General features: G+C 42.9%; 1 non-coding gene across 1 annotated transcript; it reads left to right on the top strand.

Annotated features, from left to right (window-relative positions):
* The first annotated feature begins 13,000 nt into the window (after positions 1–13,000).
* Positions 13,001–13,107, top strand: LOC147927033 (small nucleolar RNA R71). Its single transcript, XR_015583164.1, has one exon. It is a non-coding gene; the product is annotated as a small nucleolar RNA R71 (small nucleolar RNA).

The following is a 13,107-nucleotide window of genomic DNA, read 5'->3' on the forward strand; positions in this document are numbered from 1 at the left end:
AAGGAGATGTTGACTATTGCGCCAGTGTTGGCTTTGCCTGAGCAGGGAGAACCCTAAGTGGTTTATACAGATTCATCTAGAGTTGGTTTGGGGTGTGTTCTGATGCAGCATGGGAAGGTGATTGCCTATGCTTCGCGGCAGTTGCGGGTGCATGAAGGCAACTATCCTACTCATGATTTGGAGATGGGTGCTGTAGTTTTTGCCATGAAGATTTGGAGATCTTATCTTTATGGTGCAAAGGTACAGGTGTTCACAGATCATAAGAGCCTGAAGTATATATTTACTCAGCCTGAGTTGAATTTGAGACAGAGGCGGTGGATGGAGCTTGTGGCGGATTATGATTTGGAGATAGCCTATCATCCTGGTAAGGCTAACACGGTTGCAGATGCTCTGAGTCGGAAGAGGGTGGCTTCGGCTCAGGAGCAGGAGATGGGGTCTCTGGTAGGGGAGATCAGTGCTTTTAGCTTATGTGCTGTTTCACAGGAACCGTTGGGCTTGGAAGCAGTAGATAGAGCAGATCTTCTGAGTAGGGTGCGGTTGGCTCAGGAGAAGGATTTGGGGCTGGTGAATGCCTCTAAGGATGTAGATTCAGAGTATCAGGTCTCTGATAATGGTACTATCTTGGTGCACGGTCGGGTTTGTGTGCCCAAGGATGAGGAGTTGAGGCAGGAGATTCTGAGAGAGGCTCATACGAGCAAGTTTTCCATTCATCCAGGAGCGACTTAGATGTACCGTGACCTCAAGAGGTACTATCATTGGGTCGGGATGAAGAAAGACGTGGCTAGTTGGGTTTCGAGGTGTGATGTGTGTCAGCTAGTGAAGGCTGAGCATCAGGTTCCTGGTGGTTTACTGAAGAGTTTACCCATTCTTGAGTGGAAGTGGGATATGATCACCATGGATTTTGTGGTAGGATTGCCAGTGTCACGGACCTTTGATGCTATTTGGGTCATTATGGACCGGTTGACTAAGTCAGCACATTTTCTGGCCATTAAGAAGACTGATGGAGCAGCGGTCTTGGCTAAGAAGTATGTGAGAGAGATAGTCAGATTGCATGGGGTGCCAGCGAGCATTGTGTCTAACAGGGATTCTAAGTTCACTTTGGTGTTCTGGAAGGCATTTCAGGCAGAGATGGGCACTAAGGTGCATATGAGTACAGCTTATCATCCCCAAACAGATGGACAGTCTGAGAGGACGATCCAGACGCTGGAGGATTTTCTGAGGATGTGTGTGTTGGATTGGGGTGGCCATTGGGCAGATCACCTGAACCTGGTAGTGTTTGCTTACAACAACAGTTATCAGTCGAGTATTAAGATGACTCCTTAAAGTTAAAGATGAGGCTTTGCATGGGAGACCATGTCGTACACCATTATGCTGGACTCAGGTGGGGGAGAGGAGCATGTTTGGTGCTAGTTTTGTTCATGAGACCTCAGAGAAGATTCAGGTTCTCAAGCTGAACATGAAGGAGGCTCAGGATAGGCAGAGGAGTTTTGCTGAGAAGAGGAGGAGAGATCTTGAGTTTCAGGTAGGAGACAGAGTGTACCTCAAGATGGCCATGTCGCGGGGTCCGAACAGGTCATTGTCAGAGACTAAGTTGAGTCCGAGGTATATGGGTCCATTCAGAGTGATTGAGCGGGTTGGACCCGTAGCATATAGATTGGAGTTACCTGAGGTGATGCGTGCATTCCATAAGGTTTTCCATGTGTCTATGTTGCGGAAGTGTCTCCGTGAGGGTGAGCAGGTGTTGGCTAAGATTCCTGAGGATTTTCAGCCTAACATGTCTTTGGAGGCGAGACCAGTGAGGGTTCTCGAGAGGAGGATCAAGGAACTTCGGAAGAAGAAGATTCCTTTGATGAGAGTCCTGTGGGACTGTGATGGTGTTGAGGAGCATACTTGGTAGCCTGAGGCAAAGATGAAGGCAAGGTTCAAGAAGTGGTATGAGAAGCAAGCCGCGACTTGAGCTTGTTTAGCCTGGTCCCATCTGTAATCCGTGGCTGGAGCGGGAATGGAGTATTTGCCTAGCTCGCTTGGCAGAACTGATTTCAAATCCACCAACCTCCATGTTTGCCTAGCTGATGGGACAAACAGAGAAGTAGTTGGTAGGTTGGAGAATGTCCCACTCAAGATAGGGAAGGCAAGGGTTCACACAGATTTTATGGTATTGGAGATGGACAAAGAAACTGAAGATCCTATCATCCTTGGAAGGCCATTCTTAGCCACTGTGGGAGCAGTTATTGATGTCAAGGAAGGTCTTGTGACCTTGAACATTGCTGAAGATGTAGTTATGAAGTTCAACATCTATAATCCAACCAACCTTCCTACCATTAATGACCAGCCTTTTACTATCAAGGACAAAGGTGGTCAAGGAGGCTTAAGTGATAAGGTAATTCCAAAGGCTGAGCTCCCACTTCAAGAGGATTCTGTGCAAAAGCTTAAGAGGTCAGTTCAAGAGCTATCTAGTCTGGTTGAGGATCTCCAAGTTAAGCTGAACAAGAGGTCTTTGAGGAAAGCAAGACCAAGGCTCAAAATCAAGAAGAAGTATGGTTTGTGTGCTAAGGGTGAGGTGATCAAGGATCAACTTCACAGTGACCAAGAGGTTCCAGGGAGGATTTCATCACCTCCTTGGTATCTAGACCAAGTCTAAGAAAGAAACCAAAGTCAAGCTTAGTGACTTTAAACAAGCTCACTAGGGAGGAAGTCCCTAAGGTATCCTTTGTAAATCTGGTTTAATTTCTTAGTAGTTTTGATGTGTTTTCTTTTATGTTTGTGTTGGACAGGCCTTTTAGTGAGAATGAAGTTAGGTATGGAGAGATTTGGACTTAGGCAAGGAGATTCGCAGGCCCACTCGACCATCCCACAAGAGGTACTCGCCCGAGCTGGAGAAGGAGTGAGGCCCATTCAATTCCCCTTCTTCTAGAATGATCGAGTGGAGGGAGAAAAGGAAGAAAAATTTTGAATTTTCAAACTTGGGTCAAGGAGCTCGACCACGTGCTGGTCAAGTGTGGGGTCGAGTGGCAGCTAAAAGTAGGTCAAAGATTCCCAATTCAAATTTGAATGGTATGGACGCTCCACCTTTGTCTCCTTGTCCCCTTAGCTTCTTTATATAGACCTTGCACGATCCTATACCTCTCACACTCTCTCATTTGCTCAAACAACTAAATTCAAGTTTTATAAACTCTCTCAAAGTTCATCTTTTGCTCAAGCTTTGTTCTTTCAAGTTTTTCGGTCACTAACCTATTAACTTTGAGCTTTGAGTCTATTCCTTTCAGATCCTTTTGAAAATGTCTTCTAAGATCACCAGAAAGTCTCAACAAACCGCTGCAAGCTCCATGGAACGTCGTGATGCCAGCCTTGAATCAAGAGGTGAAGCCGGGAGAGCCACTCGACGCACCACTCGATCAACCACTCGACCGAGTGGCGGTTCGAGCAGCCGGTCGAGCCAGGTGCCGTGTCCAAGGAGAGAGCCAATTGAGGAAGATCCTGAGAGGACTGAAAGTGAGGAGGAAAGAGAGCCAACTCTCAATGAGTTCATGAGGAGACACAAGGCAAAAGGCAAGAGGCCTGCTGTTGAAGTTGAACAAGAGGAGAGTGATGAGAGTGATGAGAGTGAGGAAGAAAGTGAAGAAGAAGAGTTGATGGATGATGGAGAGGCTGATTCTTGTGGGCTGTCAAAGAAGCAGCTTTATGATGCTTTCATGAGGATGGAGTTCTTGGGAACTAGGTATCCACATAAGGAGACCATGGAGAAGCTTGCCATTGATTAGGATGTGGAATATCTCTTTGAGAAGAGCAATCTCACCAAGTTTATGGGGCTTTGCATGGAGGGCTACAAAGAGGAGAGTTGTGAGTTCCTTGCCACTGTCAAGCTGACCACAAATGCAAGGATGGATGCTGAGTTGGGAGCTGGTCATATTGCTTTCACAATCAAAGGGAAGAGGTATGATCTCTCAATGAAGAAGATAGCCAATGTGTTTGGTTTTGAGGTTGGGAGCAATAGGAGTTTGATGGTTCCAATAGAAGAGTTGTATCCTGTGTGGGAAACCATTGGGGACAACAAGCTCTACTCATCCTCCAACTCCAAGAGCTCAAGGATAAGGAGCCCAGTCCTAAGGTACTACCACAAAGCTCTTTCCAACACTTTCTTTGCAAGGAAGGAAAATGGGAACATCAATGAGGGAGAGCTAAAGATGATTGACTTGGCTCTTAATGGAGTAATCTTTCAAGCAAGCAATGGTATAATCATTCTTGGGAGCACAGTGGAGACTGATCTAGGAATGGTGCTCATTGACCACATGATTCAATTGAGAAGTTGGGTAGAAAAGTTGGAAAACAAAGGGTCAAGAGGAGCACTTACCATTGGAGGCATCATTACTCCAATCCTTCAATCTGCTAAGGTTCCACTTAGAGGAGAAAGGGTCTCACCAAGATGGATTAACTCAAGCTACCTCACCTCTACCCTCATCTTCGCCAAGGAGATGCATCAAGGAAATCACATTTTCAATTTTGAGCTTCCAACACTTGGGAAGAAGCAACTCATCTTGCCTAACCAAGAGCTCACCACCATTCAAGAAGGAGCCAACATTGACTTTTGGCCAGCTGAGGAGCATTGGTTTGATGGGATAGTTCAACCTAGAGTTGAAGAAGCTAGGAATGCACAAATGGCTGATGGGAGGAGCAATTATACTTTAAAGATTATGAGCCTGAAACAAGATTTATTTTGTGGTGGTGGAAGATGAATGTGTATGCAATGATGAGATATGGAATGATGGGTGTTTCAATTCCCCTTATGCAGTTGCAGTATAAGAGGTGTCAATCCTAAATGAGTGTCTGTGAACAATTAAGATGTGAATATCAATCTAAGTCAAGCCACGTGTAAAGATTGTTTGTCACTAACAATCCTAAGATGAAAATATAAAAGCAGAAAGTAAACTACAAGAACTAAGAACTAAATGCAAATGAAACAGGGTGATTATAACAGTAATGATGCAATAACAGAAATAGAAACTACTACTAATGAACTAATGCAAGGCAAGTAATGAACAGGACACTAAGTGAATGCAATAGGAATGCAACTAGAATGAAACAGGAATGAAACAGGACAATCAAAAATTATGAAACCCAAGTTCTGGGGATGAACTCGAGCAGCACTCGACCGAGTGTGGGTCGAGTGGGTGGTCGAGCTAGACTAGACGCAGAAACAGAGCAATGCAATAAAAACAGAGTAATGCTAAACCAAATCAAACAACAAGCAAGCAACATGATTAAGACTTTAAAATCAATAAACAAAGAAGGTCCTGACGATGGATTCATTGGATGAACTGATCATTGTGGCTATCTAACTTGGTCAACAAATCTCAAGCAAGCTATGAGCTAATCTCTAGACATATGAATCTAAGACAAGTTTCTCCCACTCTCATGGTCAAGAAACAATCAAACCTATGCATCTTCTAAACTTGTTCTCACACAGTAAATAATCTACACAAGCAGGCATTAAGCAATACATCTCAAACCAAACAAGACCTCTAATCTCTTAGCAAGCCTAATGGTAAGCTCTAGATCTAGCCTTATCTATGCTTCCTAAATATTGGTGTGATGCTAAGAAGCTTGAAATCAGACTCTACCCTCTTAGATATAGAATCAGCATTAAGATCATCTACCCTAGAAGAGATCTACAACAATCAAGCTTGACCAAATCACACAAACCACAAGATTAGTCCATCCTAACCATCCTCAAGATCCTAGGAAGACTACTCACAACAATACATGATTAAACAAGTCAAAAACCCAGAAACTATTGAAACTTGCATTAGTAGAAAGATAAAACAGAGATCTTTAATATTGATGAAAGGATCAAACTCAAATTCTCAATATCTTGAAAGTTATAGAACCAACAAAATATAAGAATCTAGTCTTCTTTCTTAAGAAAGTACAAGATCCAAAAATAAAAAATGCAAAAGGAATAAAGCTAAAAAAGGTAAAAACTAGGTTTAGAGAATATCTAAAAAGCTGGACTGTTTGGTGGCTGCAGGTACAATGCTTTATATAGTGGGGAAGGTGGAAGTCCTGAAAATAGAAAAAGTCAAAGTAGTCAACGGCTCGGTCAACTCGACCAGTGCTCGGTCGAGCTAGGGGTCGAGCTGGCTTCTCACGTGCAATCTCCACTCGGTCGAGTTCTCCTCAGCACACGGTCGAGTGCTTGGTCGAGCTGGACTCCGGACCTTGGTTCTTCAGCCTTAACTCCCTTGCTTTCCCTTCATGATTGCTTCACTTCTCCTCAGCATTGCTTCCATGCTCCTTAAGCTCCAAAATCACCTGTTTATGCATGAAAAGATGCAAATGCAATGCAACTAAACTCTAATGCATGATTAGTCCTAAAGCTACACAATAATGGTGAAAATGGATAGAAAAAGATGCAAAAGATGTGAATAAATCAAGGGAAAACATGGTAACATATATGAACATCAACACCCCCAAACTTAGTGTTTACTTGCCCTCAAGCAAATAAACAAGACTTAAGAAGGTAGATGAGGTTTGAAAGTTGGATCTCAGCTCCTAAAACTTGCAAATAGACCATCTAGAATCAATGTCCAAGTTACTAGTACTATGATGCAAGTTGAATGAGCTGTATTTAAAAATTTTAGAAAAGCATATCACAACCTTTACTGATTTGAGCCTTAGACATCCACATGTATTCAAATCAACCATTTCCTTTAACATTCATTAATCAAGAACATGAATTAATTCTATGCAATGCTTAAACTCATTTGGCTTGGTAGCAAGGGTTTTGAGACAATGATGGTCTCTTTTTAGAGTGGGATTTGTCAATATCATGGTTCTCTCATGAAATGGATTGAGCTTTAGAAGAATGCTAAAGGTAAGAACACTTAGACACATACAAGAACAAAACCTTGTCTACCCAAAGGTACCCAAAGTGTTTATCCTAACAATCTAAACCCAAATGATTCTAGTGCTACCCTTTAACTTCTTCTTTTCTCTTTCACCCTTTTCTCTTTTGGTTTTCAAGTCTTAGGAGAGGTTTCTTATTTGATCTTTCTAGTGGGATGGGGGATTCTTATTGATTGCTATGGTTCTCTTTTCTTCTTATTCTTAAGACATATAAGCTTTTTGCTAAACTGCTCTTTGCTTTCTTTTCTTTTTCTTTTAACTAGAACCATCTTAGATAACATCTTTTACTTCCCATCCTTTCACTAGACTTTTAGCTTTTACTTAAACACATCCCTCTCCTAAATACTCTACCCTTTTTCTTTCTCTTTTCTTTCTTTTCTTTTTATAACAGCCAAGTCCCAAACCCAACAAGTGAACCACCTAGTCCTATCTAGTTTGGAAAATGCAAACTAGAACTACACAAGGTCTTACTCTTGTCAGTTCAAACCTAACACTTTCTACGAAGCTCAATCCCAAAAATAGGCCTCACACACACAAGAATAAACAAGGCTTGAAAGAAGGTTTGGTTAAGGGGTAGGGGAACTGATCTTAATATAATCAGCTACTTGGATCAACAAGAGTGGTAAAAAGGAGAAAGATGATCCAAATATGTATGTGGTATCCATGAGTTTAAAGCAATGCACACATTGATACTTAAAAGTCAATATTAGGTTCTTATAGAAAGGAAATGGAATCAAATCACAACATGCTTCAATTTAGACCAAATGCAATGCAGGAATTCAAGGCTTGGTTCAATCTTATGCTTCTAACCACTCAACTAGCATCAAAGTACTATTAACTTGGGCATTGATCCTAGTCTAGTGAATTAAGCAAGCTAACAAGGAAAAACTCATCATAGATCCCTAATGCAAATATTATACAATTCTATATGAAACATGCTAAACAAGATCCTAATGTGCAATGCAAACTACATGAACACTTTTTTTTTTATAAAGATTTTTTCAAAATTTTTCAAATTTTTATGGTTTTTCTATGCCTTAAATGATTATGCAAGTGCTAACATGATGATGATAAAAATTTGAAATAAGAAAACAAAACACAACATCAAATGCTATCTCAAACCCTCCCCCAAACTTAAATCACACAGTCCTCTGTGTGAAAGAAATTTGTAAGAGGATTCAAGACTAAAAACAAAAACAAAACACAACATCAAATGCTATGATATAAACAATGGTAAGGTGATGGTGGTACCTTAGGGATTGTGGAAGAAGTTGTCCACATCCATCTGCATGCTGTCATATGAGTAGTTGGGGTCCTCTTGGTGGCTTGGAGATGGACTTTGGGGCAGCTCGACGATAGAGATCGACCGTGGCTCGGTCGAGTGCATGTCCGAGTAGGGGGGTCGAGCTGGACCGCGAGTCTCCATATCTTGAGTCTGGTACTGCTGGTACTGCTGGTATAGTGCTGGATCCATAAAGTATTGGGGTGGGAAGGGAGGGTAATATGGATAACCTGGATAAGCAGCTGGAGGTGGAAAGCCATATGGTGATCTGGGTTGGTGCTCGACATAGTGCAAAGGGGGTGCTCGGTCGAGTGGGTGCTCGAGTGACCCGGTCGAGTGCCTCGAAAATTGTTGTTCTCGTGTACTTGAGCTCCTCTTCCTCTGATTTGGCTCATACATTGAAGCCCTAGCTGGTTCCACGGGGTTTGCAACTCTTGAAAGTGCTCTAGTTGAGCTACTTCTCCTCAAAGGGCTTGAATGGCTTGGAGATGAATTTCCACTCTTCAGCTCAGCAATCTCCTTCTTTAGTCCCTTGATGGACTTAGCCATGTTAGTCACCTTCTTCTTCAGATTGTCAAACCTCTTCCCATGCCACTTATTCCATTTTTGCAAAAGAGTCAATCTCTTTGTATTCTCCCTCACTCTTCTACTATCTCTTGGATTGGGCTCATAGTCTTCAAAATAGAACTGCTCCTCTCCATCAGCCACTTGTGCATTCCCAGCTTCCTCAACTCTAGGTTGAACCACTCCATCAAACAAGTACTCATCAGCTGGCCAAAAGTCAATATTGGCTCCTTCTTGAATGGTAGTTAGCTCCTTGTTTGGTAGGATCACTTGTTTCTTCCCAACTGTTGGCAGCTCAAAATTAAAGATGTGGTTCCCTTGATGCATCTCCTTGGCTAGGATGAGAGTGGAGGTAAGGTAGCTTGAGTCAATCCATCTTGGTGAGACCCCTTGTCCTCTAAGTGGGATGTTAGCAGCTTGAAGGATAGGAGTGATGATGCCTCCAATGGTAAGTGCTCCTCTTGAACCCTTGTTCTCAAGCTTGCCTACCCAACTTCTCAAATATATCATATGGTCTATCAGCACACTTGCAAGATCAGTCTCCACAGTGCTACCAAGGATGATGGTTCCATTCCTTGCTTGAAGAAGAACTCCATTGAGAGCCAAGTCAATCATCTTTAGCTCCCCCTCATTGAGGTTTCCAGTCTCCTTCCTAGCAAAGAAGGTGTTGGCAAGAGCTTTGTGGTAGTACCTCAAGACTGGGCTCCTAATCCTTGAGCTCTTGGAGTTGGAGGATGAGTAGAGCTTGTTGTCCCCAATGGTCTCCCACACAGCATATAATTCTTCTCTTGGAACCATCAAGCTCCTATTGCTCCCAACCTCAAAGCCAAACACATCAGCCAACTTCTTCATTGAAAGCTCATGCTTCTTCCCTTTGATTGTGAAGGAGATATGACCAGCTCCTACTTCAGCATCCTTCCTCAAATATGTGTGCAGCTTGACAGTGGCTAGAAACTCACAGCTTTCCTCTCTATAGCCCTCCATACAAAGCCCCATGAATTTGGTAAGGCTGCTCTTCTCAAAGAGACACTCCACATCCTCATCAATGGCAAGCTTCTCCATGGTCTCCTTGTGGGGATACCTAGTTCCCAAGAACTCCATCCTCATGAAAGCATCATAAAGCTGCTTCTTTGACAATCTACAAGACTCAGCTTCTCCATCATCCATCAGCTCCTCTTCCTCACTTTCTTCATCCTCACTTTCACTTTCACTCTCCTCTTGTTCAACTTCAACAGCTAGCCTCTTCCCTTTGGCCTTGTGTCTCCTTAACATCTCATCAAGAGTAGGCTCCCTTTCCTCCTCACTCTCAGTCCTCTCAGGATCCTCCTCAACTGATTTTCTCCTAAGACTCGGCACCTAGCTCGACCGGTTGCTCGAACTGTCACTTGGTTGAGTGGTCAATCGAGTGAACCGTCGAGTGGCTCTCCCAGCTTCACCTCTTGATTCAAGGTCAGCATCACGACGTTCCATGGAGCTTGCAGCGGTTTTGTGAGACTTCTTGGTTATCTTGGAAGACATTTTCAAAAGAAACTGAAGGGAATAGACTCAAAGATCAAAGTTAATAGGTTAGTGACCCAAAAACTTGAAAGAACAAAGCTAGAGCAAGAGATGAACTTTGAAAGAGATTTTAAAGCTTGAATTTAAATGTTTTGAGCAAATGAGAAAGTGTGAGAGGTATGGGATCGAGCAAGGTCTATATAAAGAAGCTAAGGAGACAAGGAGACAAGGGTGGAGCGTCCTTACCATTCAAATTTGAATTGGGAATCTTTGACTTGCTTTTGGCTGCAACTCGACCCCACACTCGACCAGCACGTGGTCGAGCTACTTGACCAAATTTGAAATTTCAAAATTTTTCTCCTTGTTCTTCCCTCCACTCGATCATTCTAGAAGAATGGGAATCGAATGGGCCTCAATTCTCATCTAGCTCGGCCGAGTACCCCTCGTGGCCTGGTCGAGTGGGCCTGCGAGTCTTCTTCTCCAAGTCCTCAACTCTCCTTACCCAACTACATTCTCACTTAAAAAGCCTGTCCAACAAAAACATAAAAGAAAACACATCAAAACTACTAAGAAATTAAACCATATTTACAAAGGATACCTTAAGGACTTCCTCCCTAGTGAGCTTGTTTAAAGTCACTAAACTTGACTTTGGTTGTCTTTCTAGACTTGGTTCAAATACCAAGGAGGTGATGAAATCCTCCCTGGAACCTCTTGGTCACTGTGAAGTTGATCCTTGATCACCTCACCCTTAGCATACAAACCATACTTCTTTTGATTTTGAGCATTGGTCTTGCTTTCCTCAAAGACCTCTTGTTCAGCTTCACTTGAAGATTCTCAGCCATTCTAGTCAACTCTTGAACTGACCTCTTCAGCTTTTCCACAGAATCATCTTGAAGTGGGAGCTCAGCTTTTGGAGTTGCCTTATCACTTAGCCCTCCTTGACCACCTTTGTCCTTGACAGTAAAAGGCTGGTCATCAATGGTAGGGAGATTGGTTGGATTGTAGATATTGAACTTCATAACTACATCTTCAGCAATGTTCAAGGTCACAAGACCTTCCTTAACATCAATAACTGCTCCAACAGTGGCTAAGAATGGCCTCCCTAGTAAGATTGGATCTTCCGGCTCCTTGTCCATTTCTATCACCACAAAGTCAGTATGGATCCTTGCTCTTCCTATCTTGATTGAGACATTCTCCAACCTCCCAACCACTTCTTTGTTTGACCCATCAGCTAGGCAAACATGGAGATTAGTGGATTTGAAATCAGTTCTTCCAAGCTTTTGAGATATGGAATATGGCATGACACTTGTTGAAGCTCCCAAATCACAAAGGCATTGATTGTAGTGAAGGTAACTGATTGTGCAGGGCAGATAGAAAGGTCGTGGATCACTGAGCTTTACTGGAATGATCACTCCTCCAAGGTTCTCAAGATCCTTCTCATCTTGAGCTTCAGCCTTCTTCTTAGACAAATGAAGGAAAAATATTTTGTAGAGAGGATATGGTTCATACTGTTCCAAGGCAGGTCCTCTCTCTTCTTCTTAGTAAGCAATGGTGATCTCTTGTGTAGCCAAAACTTCTTCCTTCTTCTCAACCACAGCTTCTTCATTCAAAACCCTTTCTTCCTCTTGTTGCTTAGCCAACATTGCCTTTTTCTCAATGATCTCCCTTAATTATTTAATCTTCTGTGCTTTGAAACGCCCAGGAAAAGGTAGTGGAGGTTTGTAGGCAGGAGGAATATATTTGGCAGGTTTGTCAGCCTCGGACTGTCCAGCTCAATCGACCACTCGAGCATGCACACGGTCGAGTGGCTGCTCGAGTCCATGGTCGAGCTCAGGTGCGAGTTCCAGTTTACTTGCACAAACATCACCTGGGGCTTCAGTAACTAATGAATTCCCCCAAACTTGAACTGCACTGTCCTCAGTGGCTTCCTCGTCATGAACTTGAATGGCTTTGGCTGTGAACTCCCTTGGGTTTTGGACAGCTTTTACAGGGAGTTGGTTGGGTTTTGGAGCTGAAGAAGAGGCTATGTTACTCTCCATATACTTAACTCTGGAATTAAGACCCTCAAACTTCATGTTCAGGTCATTATACTGGGATGTGAGCCTTTGATTCAACTCAGCAAACTGTTTGGCTTCCTCAATCTTCCCTTGTGTTTGACCAATCAACAGCTGTTGTATCATAGCTCTAAGGTCTTGTTCCTGGCCTTGGTTAGTCTGAAACCCTGGTGGGGGACACAACTGGGGCTGGAACACCTGTTGCTGTTGTTTGGGGACATAGTTTTGGTGCTGTTGCGGCTGTTGAGGAGGGTAGACTTGATCTTGTGGATTAGCTACATTGGTATTCCTATAAGAGAGGTTGTTGTTCTTGAAACCACTTTGGTTGTAGCCCTTGAATCCACCTTGGTTTTGCATGTAGCACAACTCAGCAAACTCATTCTCTCCTTCTTGAACTGGAGCTTCTTCTTCACCAATGAAGTGAATGGATTTGGACTGGCTGAGGAGTATCTTGTCAAGTTTCTCATTGACCATCTTCAAATCCTTCTTGTACTTGTCCTCTTGATCAGTTGAGGAACTCCTTATGGTCCTATCATAGTCTTCATTATAGTTGCCATCTGACTGAGCAAGATTCTCAACTAATTCCCATCCTTCTTCCACATTCTTGTTGAGGAAGTTTCCATTAGAAGCTGTGTCAAGAAGCATCTTGATCTTGGGAAGCACTCCTCTATATAATGTGCTAAGGAGTGACTCATTGCTGAAACCATGGTGAGGACACTGAGTCTGGTACCCTTTGAATTTTTCCCAAGCTTCACAAAAGCTCTCATTGTTCCTTTGAGCAAACCCAGAAATTTCATTCCTCAATCT

This window comes from Camelina sativa, chromosome 15 (assembly GCF_030686135.1).
Source record: "Camelina sativa cultivar CO46 ecotype springtype chromosome 15, ASM3068613v1".
In the NCBI taxonomy this organism is placed as follows: Eukaryota; Viridiplantae; Streptophyta; class Magnoliopsida; order Brassicales; family Brassicaceae; genus Camelina; species Camelina sativa.